This window comes from Punica granatum, chromosome 1 (genome assembly GCF_007655135.1).
Source record: "Punica granatum isolate Tunisia-2019 chromosome 1, ASM765513v2, whole genome shotgun sequence".
In the NCBI taxonomy this organism is placed as follows: Eukaryota; Viridiplantae; Streptophyta; class Magnoliopsida; order Myrtales; family Lythraceae; genus Punica; species Punica granatum.
Genome location: NC_045127.1, coordinates 27474228 through 27485175, shown reverse-complemented (window position 1 = coordinate 27485175; position 10948 = coordinate 27474228).

The following is a 10948-nucleotide window of genomic DNA, read 5'->3' as shown; positions in this document are numbered from 1 at the left end:
GGGGGCCCGTTCGGTAGCAGAGCCGACTCGACCCGTTCCCTTACTCAGAACCTCTGACTAACCTAGCTTCCTAAATCGGCGTCCGTGGGATTTCAGGCGAGGTACTTAGAATTTCACTAGGATGATGCAATGCAAGTGCAGAAAAATAAATGTGCGGAAAGCGACAAATAAACATGCAAGCAAAGCAAACGGATCGAGCCTGAACCCACTAAGTGTGTCCCTAGCGGAGTCGCCAAGCTGTACGGACCCGAATGTGGACTCTCGTCGGGGCCCGCATGCGCGCTTTTGGATCGCGCGGCTTGAGAGTGTCCATCTTCTCGTGGGGACGCGTGACGGACACGCGTGAGAGAAGGAGTCCCCACTTATCATTTTACGACCCGAAGGTCGAGGGCAGATAAGTTACCCGAGTCTAGGGGTATGGACCACCTAGTTGTTGTTAAGGCATTGGTCTGTGCGGAACCGGAAAGTCCGTGTTTGGGGGTTCATGTTACGTGTGGGCCTATATCCCACGCGCCCTTTCGGTACTCTGGTTTGCTAGGCTTGCATGTTTTATTATTTACCGCGTGGATTAAGTTGCGCTCGGCTCGCACGTTTTGACACCGTAAACTCGATGAATTAAACGATGTCGGTTGAGAAGCCGGGAGAGAAGTAAATCTATATGTCGGGGAATTGGTTCACAATCTTACGATACAGTTCATCAAACCATGGAGGTTGAATCCCTGCGTGAACTAGAACCGCGAGATCTTGGATTTACTCTCCTTTGGGCAAGCATGAAACCGATTCGAATGATTCGACTCTCGGACCGTTTGCTCGCCAACTGAGATTCTTACATATTGAATGTACAAAACAAAAATCCTTACAATGAACTCTCAAAAATACATCAAATCATAATTACAAATAGGTGAATCTGAATCAGTTTGCATTCGGTTATTATTCCGCTCTAACTCACTGTGAGTTTAAGGAAACACCGAAAAATTGAAATTCGACATGCGCTCTCAATGAATGGGGCGTTGGACCCTGTGAGTGATGATTAGGGTGTTGGACCATGTGCTTGATGATTAGGGCGTTGAACCCTAATATTATTCGGCCTAGGAATCAGGCTTAACCCGTATGGCAAACAGGTGCGGAAAGATAACAAGCAACATGTTAATAACAGACAAGGTGTTTGTTATTGTCGTGTTTACGTGAATTAACAAGTTGTTAATCTGGGGTATTTTAGCATGCAAATCCTACCCTAGACAAACAAGCACGTGCCAATGTTTTAGCATTCAGCTTTGGTTTGAGAACCTGACATGTCGGGTGTCCGTAGTCAAGTTTCGTGTGTGTGGATTGCTTTTACAGTGATTTGGTGTTGTGACACTGAATTACCACTGAATTGATCCAAACTTGTATTTTGACTCTAGATTTGGAACCTAGAGTTCCGCCTAACCATTTTCTAGGATTTGGTTAAGTCGAGTGAAAGGTTAATCAGTATTTTGCATGTTTTCCGACAGAGATAACCGTTCTAGTTACCCGAGTCTATGTTAGGATGACAGAAACTCATCAGTTAGATAAGAAAAGGCTATGCAGATGAACCTGCACCTGAACCTACACAGAAACTCATCAGTTGTAGTGTTTTCTGTCATGCTAACCCTAAGGGTTTCGCTGAATTGTGAAAAGACGATTTTGCCCTTTATTTGAAAATTATTTTCAGAAAAAGGGAAACATCGCAGTGCAGGCCACCTGAGCCTGTAGCCGGTGTCGACCAATTCCCTGGATCGTCCAGGGTTGTGCAAGAACCCCGAAAAAGCAAAAGAACCGGTCGATCTGCCCGGAAGTGATCTAGAAAGATTTTCTGTATCCTGACCTGAGTTACCTGGAATTAGGTAAAAACTCAAGTTGAGACACAAAAGCCCTTTTCAAACGTCCATGCTACATCGGACCGCGCGTTTCGGGTTTTGAAATTTATAAGTTTGAAAAGGGCACCAACGTCATTTGACAACTCATCGACGCGAGTTATCAGTTAATGGTCAATTCGTGTAAGCTTTATCAGTGTGAAGTGGGTTTAATCATGTAAGCGTCCCGATTAACCCGTTTGTGGAATTAATGCTTAAGGGTTGTGCCAAATGCATTAATTGTGAAAACGATTCGCGACTCGACGACCAAGACGATTCCATAAGGATCGAGAATAATTTGGTCCAATGACCGAAACTACCCTCATAAACGAATGGACCCGAATGAGTCATCGATACCTGAATTCATGCATGCTTTGTTTTGAAAAGGCATTTTCATGCGATATTGCGACGATAATGTAAATTGCAAATTACACGAAAGCCGAGAACGGATTCAAAACGGGAAGAGGAAGCCTCATGCAACCCGTACGAGTCTAAGAGGCTCTCGGTTACTTCTCCTTGGAGATAGCCGAGAGGTCCCATGGCCCGAATGGGGTTCCACGAGGTTTCCCCGTCTCATTTCGAATCATTTCTCGCATGCTTAAATGACAAACATTATAAATGACACGATTAAATGAAAGTCGGTATAATCATGATTTGAATAACGCATTCGAACATGGAAACATGCACAAACAAGTTATTTAATGAATCTATAAAACAATACCGATTTCATGCACATGAGAAAATACGATGAAACTCGGGAATCGAACTTGGATCGGGTCAAGAAGATCGTTCCTTGCCCGAAAGGAGCCAGAGAGCATTCGGTCACCTCCCTTGGAGGGAAACCCGTGAGCTCTTTGCCTTTCCCGGGTCGGGATGTTCTTCTCGACTACGATCCAAGTGCTTCCCGACATGCTAGCATATAAATCAAGGATAAATATGCATGATATAACATGGAAAATGCATAAAGATTAAAACTTGAAAATAAAACATACATAAAACCCCTTATAACTCCATAAACGCAACAAGAATGTAAAAGTCCTAGCTCCTCTAAGTTGGGAATGGTCATACCTAGTCCCGAGATGCGGGATGGGACCTGCAAGAGTTGGGTTGGACTGTTGATGGGTCGGGTTTGGGCTGTTTTCCATTGAACAGACCCGAATGGCACCAAACAGACCAGGCTGGAATACTGGACAGACCCGACTGGCACAAGTCGGGTCGGACGTCGCCACGGAGGCTCCCGATGGAATTGTGAGGCAAGGTCGGCGGCCTTGGGTAGCCAAGGGACCCCTCTAGGTAACCGTGGTGGTCGTTTGTTCCCAGAGTTGCCGGGTCGACCCGTATAGTCCTGCAAAATTCATCCAAAACAGAGCACGTCTGGAATTTCGGACCCGACTGGCACAAGTCGGGTCGGATGTCGCCACGGAGGCTCCCGATGGAATTTTTGAGCAAGGCCAACGGCTCCCAACTGCTAACTCACCTCCGGAGGTGGCTGTGGTGGTCGTTTTCCGAAAAGAGTCTTGGATCGTCCCGATCTGCAAGAAAACCGTACAAACAGTCAGAAATTTTGACCCGACTAGGCAGTCGGGCTGTTTCTTCTTCCTGGGGTTAAACCGACGGGTTTTTCTTGGATTTCTTGACTTCTTGACACCCTAGGGTTGTGTGCGGAGGTGTTTGATGGGTTTTGGTAGCTCAAAACGACTTGGAAAGGCTTGAAACCCGGTTTGACATTTTTGACCCGAGAAGGACCAAATCTGTCCAGATTTTGTTCAAGGCTGGTTCTATGGTTTAGAGGCTTCAAACTTAAAATCTAAGCTCAGAAATGGATAGAGGGGATCAAAAACATGTGGGATATGAAGTTTGGTAACGTTTGGATTTAAGCCGGAATGGATTCCGACTTAAGACTTTGCCCGGTTTTGCTTGGTTTTGCTTGTTCTTGCTGAGCTGCGATTTTGCTGAACTCCTTGAGAGTTTGAGAGCTTTTGTTTGAGTGAGAAATGCTAGAGAGAGAGTGCTTGAAGGTGTATGATTAAGTTAATGACATTTGGACAATATATAGGAAAGCTTAAATGCAAGATTAGTGAAGAAAAGTGCAATTAGGGCCATGGATTAGTGGAATCCGAATTTCTTAAGGAAATATCAAGCTCAATCCTCATCCATTGCATTAATGGAGAAGAGATAAGAGCATTGATGGCTTGGATGGGAAGTTGGAGTGTTGAATTGAAACACTTAGATATTTTGCAAAAGGAAGACAAAGGCAAGTTGTCTTCTTGGCTTGAAGAAGAAGATGACAAGAGAGGGGTGGTTCTTCTTGTCTTTGGCAAGGGGGAGAAGGTCCCGTGGGTCCCACACGAGATTGGAGGTGAATCGGGAATGCTCGGATGTCGATCGGTTACGTGTTCGAGTTCCGTGACTTGAAAGAACGTTGTATCGACAATGTTCGCGAGAAAACGATCCCGATAAGCCCAAGATTGTCAATTTTCGTGGAAGAATGCTTCCGGTGCGTACGAGGCTTGGAAGCCGTTTTTGCCCGTTCCGAGTGACCAGAGCGAAGTTGTCCGCTTCTGACAGCATATCTTGTGTCTGCATCTCACGTTGGTCATTTTGACATAAATTGTCAGACAACGTGAACAATTGTCCCTTAAGCCGGTAATGCTAACGTGGGGCCGGAGACATCTTAGGAGGTCGAAACTGGATTTCTCAGAATGATTTCTGAGTTGCTTGGTCACTCCGGAGATTACTGTAATCTTTGTTTGTCGAGATCAGACCTCCAAGGACTTGAAAAGTGTATCTGAGACCTCTAAAGCACTGCTCGGGAGGTATAGATGAGTCGTGTGATTTATTCCGACAATTCCACGTTGAGCCTTGAGATGGCTAGCAAGGTGTAGGGTAGACACCCGGTGTCAAGTTTCCGTAAAATGGACCTCTGAATATGCATTTCCACTGAAAATAACCATTTTCGCTCCTCGAAGGTTACTCGGGAAACTAAAAAGGGTTTTGCTGTCTGTTTTGCCCAATTGTGAATGTCCACTAGAGTTTTCAGGGCAATGCGGTATGAACTTCGTTTGCCATAATTCCATCAGACCAGTCTCCGGCTGTGCTCTTTCGAAGAGGGGTATGCTTGTTTTGGCCCTCGGAAGTCATTTGAAGTGTCTGTGTGACTTCCAAGAGACAATCTGAAGCATTGTTCATGCTCTGTGTGTTGGTGGAGCATGGCCGAATATGACATTTGGAATTAACTTTTCTCCAGGAAACCGGCATTTTTGGACTTCCACTAAAAAGTTGTCTGTATACAGGAAGTTATTCTGTATGGAGCAGATGATTTGCAAAATGCCTTTGGGGACACTTTTCATCTGTTTGGCATTGAAGTGGATTTTTGGAGTCCAATATTGGCTATCTTCCGACGATCGACCGAACTATCGGAAAATAGTGTCGTCCGTGTGATATACTGAAAATGCCGGTTTTGGACATTGTTGAGCTCTCAGGTCGCTCTGTTGCCTTTTGATGACCCCTAGAGTCCTTCTATCAGGTGTATGTGTCATTTTCCCGATTTCGCCGACTTGAGGATGAATAGTGATTTTCCGCTCTGTTGAGCCGTTTTTCTGTACTCTGCTCAAGTCATAGCTTGTATGCTGTCAATGAGCTTCGTTTGCTGGATGGACCAAAATGGGGTGTTGACAAATAGACCAACTTGACCGGTTCGACACTTGGACCTCTCGCTCGCCGATCGGGGATCCTTACAAATGAATGAATGAATGTACAAACAAATCCTCGCAATCTTCTCTCGAGTAATTACAAAATACAACTGAATAAAGTGAATGGATCCCAATCGGTTTGCATTGGGCTAATATTCCGCTCCAGCTCACCGTGTGTTTTGAATAACCGATAAATAAATTAAAGCAACGCGAGCTCAAGGAGCCGAGGGTCGGGTCCGATTGAACCAACGGTCTGCTGGAGAACCGGTTGATTCCTACTGTAACCGTTGGACCAATCGAGCTCCCGGGTGATATCTAAACACGTTTCACACATCCAATCCAATTCCGCACTCGGGTTGCACGCGCTCAGTGAGTTAGGAGGCATTGGACCTCGTGTTCGGTGATTTGTGGTGTTGGACCCCGTGTATTACGTAACGGATAGGTTCGAACCCGAGTCGCAACAGATCAGCAAAAGCGAATGGAAAACAGAAGAAAACTGATAAAACTGATGAAAAACTGACAAAAACTGATAAATGCAAATAAATACAGACAAGTTGTATATTAGGCGGAATGTACGTGATTTAATCAGTTATTAATCGGGGTTGATTAGCAAACAATGTATCTAACCTAGGCAAACAAAGAGGTGGGTTGGGATATGGCTCTAGGCCAATTACATGTGTGAATTTGTTTTAGAACTCTATTCAGTGAGGTGTCACTCTGGTTTCACCGAATTTGCCAAACTCGTATTTTGACTCTGGATTGGAATATAGCATTCCGCCTATCCGTTATCTAATGTTTGATTAAGTCAGATGCATGATTAATCCGGTTTTTCATGTTTTGCAACATAAATGAAGATGCCCGCCACCGAATCTACAATAGGGAGATAGCAACACCGAAAGTGGACGGAATGGGCCGTACGAATGAAACTCACGTCCGAACGGGCCGCCCCTTTTCGTCCATAGATTGAGGTGTTTCCGACTCCCTAATGCCTAGGATATCGGTGAATCACGGAATGACGATTATGCCCTTGAGTGGTAGAACGTGTGTAGTTCACATATAAATTAAAGATCGTGTGACACGAAGAGGTCTAAAGAGGACTCGCGCATCTCGACTTGAGCCGCCTCAAATTAGGCCCGAACTCGAGTCATAGTACGCGAGTACTCGCTAGACACTGATTCTATTCGCGTCACACATCTCAGTTCTTTGAAATTGTAGGATTTTAAAGAAAAGGGCATTTCCGCCATTCCGTGAACCATCGATGCGTTTACGAATTGACAATCAATTTATCCAATTATTTAGTCCAAGTGATTTAATTAACCGAATGATACGTCCCGTTTCTCCCATTTGTGAAATTATTCGGTAGTAGTGATTTTATATTGTAGGTATTAAGGGTTTAACGGATGATCGTCCGAAACTAACTTATCTATCATGGAGCTAATACATGGCTAGCAATAAAGTACGAATATAATTACACTCAATTCCAAGGAATGATTCCGAGGCGACGAAGGAGACCATCCTAGACCCGGGAGGGGTCAAGGAGCACTCGGCCATCTTCCAAAGGACTAGGCCGAGAGGTCTCCTTGACCCGCCTTGGATCGTGGGTGGTCTCTTACATCCATTCGAGCCATTTCTTGCATGCATAACACGTCAAGCACATCAATAACATTCATTTTACGAAGTCGATACCGCGATGGTCTTGATTGTGCAAACAAACACATAATACAAACACAAACGTCGTATTTAAAGAAAACAATAAAGCGGCATCGGCTCATTCAATAACAAATTGGAAGTAAATCACGAGAAATATCCAACATTACGGAACGAGAGATCCGTGGCCTCGAGCGAACCAAGGGATCTCTCGGTTTCCCTCCATGGAAGGTGGCCGTGAGCTTCCCTTGGTGCAACCGATCCACGGGACCTCTCCCCCCTAGATCTCGGACATTTCTCATAATGCCGACACATCACGACCATGAATAAACATTACGAACGTGGAAACGACTAAATCCGGAGGAATGAGATTGTCATGGACCTGAGAAGACCAAGGAGGCTCACGGTTCACCACGCATGGTTCGGCCGAGAGGCTCCATGGTTCTCTTGAGTCCATGCCGGCCTCATTCCCCTAGATTGGAGCCATTTCTCGTTATACATGCATATTATACGGCAATAGGAGTCTAAAATACGGGAATCATGCGTTATAATAACATGCAACGTGGTGAACGACGTAAGCTTGCATGGGAATAGGTAAAAATGTAAATTTGCATGCATTTCGCCTCGTTAAACGCCTTAACACCCCATATCAAACAAATATCGAAGAACCTAGCTTCTTTAAGTCGCAGAGGAGTCTTACCTAGTCTCGGAACACGAGGAAAGAGTCGGAGAAGTGGCAAAGGGAGTCGGGAGACTCGGCTGGAATGAACAGACCCGAATCGGTGCAGTCGGGTCGACTGGCAGACCCGACTGGTAGTCTGGCTTGTCAGGGCTGTACCGGTTGATCGGGATGGAATTTTCGTGCGGGGTTGGTTGTGTTGGATTCCCAAGAGACTGAGGTTCACGCCTGCACTAGTTTCGTGAAGATTGGACACATAGATTTTCCGGAAATCAAAAGCAAAGTCGGATCAGCAAAAAAAGACAGACCCAGTCGGAGCAAAATAGACCCTACTGGCACCCCGATAAAGAAAAGGCTCTATAGGAGGCTCCCAGTGGTCTTTTGACGCAAGGTCGGTGGCATTGGACTCCTAACTGACTGAGGATCACGGTGCTAGGTGGCTCGTAGCACGATTCAACCTGAGCTGACCTGTATGTTCCTGTAAAGTTCGGGTCATAAAAGAAAACCAGAGGAACAGACCCGACTGGCACCCGATGAAGAAACGACTTTACGGGAGGCTTCTGGTGGTCTTTTGACGCAAGATCGGTGGCATTGGACTCTTAACTGACTGAGGATCATGCCTGCGGTGGTTTCATGAGGATTGGACATGTAGATTTTTCTAAAAGATGCAAAGAATACCGGTAAAAAAACTGGAAAAATCTATGAAGGGAGAAAAGAGGGAAATGGCGGTGGTGCACGGTTGAACAGCTCTCGGCCCACAACCACCTCGTCACGGGGGAGAGTGAGGGTTGTAAGGAACCCCTAGGAAGTGATGGCACGACTCGCCAAAGTCATGGGAAGGAACGGCGCGCCTAGGAACCCGACTAGGACCCGAGAAGGCTCACGGGCGCTGTTTCTGTGCAACTCAGATTCGCAGAACTGGAAGCTTCAAATGCAAAAACTAAGCTTGGAAATCGACTCGAGAGGTCGAAAACATGTGGGGTATGAAGTTTCGTTGAAGTTGGCTAAGGTTGGGTGGCGGTTGCCGGAAAACGGTTGAGTTTTCGGGCAAAACGGCCTTGGAACCGGGCTGTGCTTTGGCTGTGCGATTTCTGGAAAATGCTGAAGTTTGAGAGGGCTTGGAGAGGGTTTCCTAGAGTGAGAAAGCTAGAGAGATGATGGAAGTTGAATTGTGATTAAAGTGTCTTGCAATTAGGCACTTATAGGATGCCTTAATGAGTCAAATTAGTGAGTTTAAGTGCAATTAGAGGGGGGTGCTTAGGGGTTCCGAATTTTGGAGGGAAGATTAGGGTGGGGAAGTTGTCTTGTTGAGTGTGGGGAACGGAAGAGAAGGGAAATGAGAAAAGATGGATGGAAGGATGGATGGGAAGTGTGTAAGAGATATTTTGAAATGTATGGTGGAGGCTCATTTGGCTCAACTCTAGAGTAGAGCCATGGCTTGCGGCTTGGCTTGGCTCGGCTCGGCTTAGCTAGCTCAAGGGTCCCACTTGACTAGGAAGAAAGCCGGAAGAAGCTCGGGGCTCGATTGATCGTGCGTTCGATTTTCGTGGTTCTCTTGAACGACGAATTATCAATGTGCACGCGAATACGGTTTTAATGAGCCTAATAATGACATGCTTCTTGAAAGCGAATGCTCGGATGACTCGGGGACTCGAAAGCCGGTTTTGCTCAGTTTGGATGATCGGAGCGAAGTTGTCAGCTTCTGACGCCTATTTGCACTTCTGGGTGTTGTAACGCTCGCACCGGTGTATTTTTCGCATTGAGCGAAACGGTTTACTCGCCAACCCCGGTTGGAGATCGATAACCGGAGATGACCTAGGAATCCGTTAACGGGGCTTTCTCAGTGTTTCCCGAGTGTTCTGATGTGTTTGGAGACCACTGTGATCTCCGTTTGTCAAAAATGAGTCCCGAAGGCTTGTCAGGAGGCGTTCGTGACCATTGAAACGTCACTCGGGAGATCGGTATGACTTGCTTGGTCCGAATCGAAATGATTTCCTAGCCCCTGGGGATTGTTGGGAGTGGGTGGTGCAAAGCTCGAATATCAATATTTTCTCAAATGAGCTCTGAGCACAAGATTCCCCGTGAAAGGGGCCCTTTTGTTACTGGAATGGTACTCCGGAAACCTAAATGGATTATGCAATGCGATCAGGGTTTATCTCCCAAGCCCTTGAGGTCCCTGGGATTGATTGGCGCAAATTTTGTGCACTGACGATTTGTTAAAAGGGTCTCCGGCTATGCCTTTATGTAGAAAAGGGCCCATTTTTCCCGGGTAGGGATCCACTCGGGAGACCAAGTTCCATGGTCTTGGTGGTCCTTGGGTGTGTGCAGGCCGGTTTTCGGGGTGCTGTTTACCTGTCCGCGGATCGGGCGTCCCGGGAGCCCCTTAAGGAAGGCGTCTGCAAATGTTCAGGAGTGCCCCGACTTAAGCAGGAGGCTTCTGAAATGCGCTCGGAGGTGCCATTGGTCATTTTGGTACCAAGAGGGATTTTTAGAATCCCATATTGGATATCTTCTGACGCTCCGGCGATCTGTCGATGAATAGTGCTACAGTGTCGGCTTCTGCTGTTTTCGGGGTTCCTTGTTCGTCCATTCTTCTGATTTCCCTTCTGTGATTTCTAGCGATTCCTGCTTCTCTTCCGTAGTTTGTGCCCTCATGTCCGAACGTTTGCTCCTGGTTGCCAAGTCATGAGTAGTAGCCTGAGCCTCGGCCCGACATTCTTGTCTTTAGAGCCGGTGGACCAAAATGGGGTGCTGACAGCTGCCCCTCTTTGGTTGCATGCTCGATTAGAGGATGTAACCAAAGATCATGAGAAGCACCCATTTGGGCCCCGGCTACCTTCCTAATGCCGCTCTCTGTAGTCGTTTATTCCTCCGTCTTGGGTGTGTGGGAGAAACCGTGCAAGTGCACGGACTTGTCACGACATGGTGGCATGGTTGAGAGGTGGAGATTATGAAGTGGTGGATGAGAGGCCTGAGCCCGCAAAGCTGTGCATGCAGGGTTAGGGCTTGCGGAAAGCAATAAACTATTATGCCGAAGCTCGTGGAAAGCAGTAAAT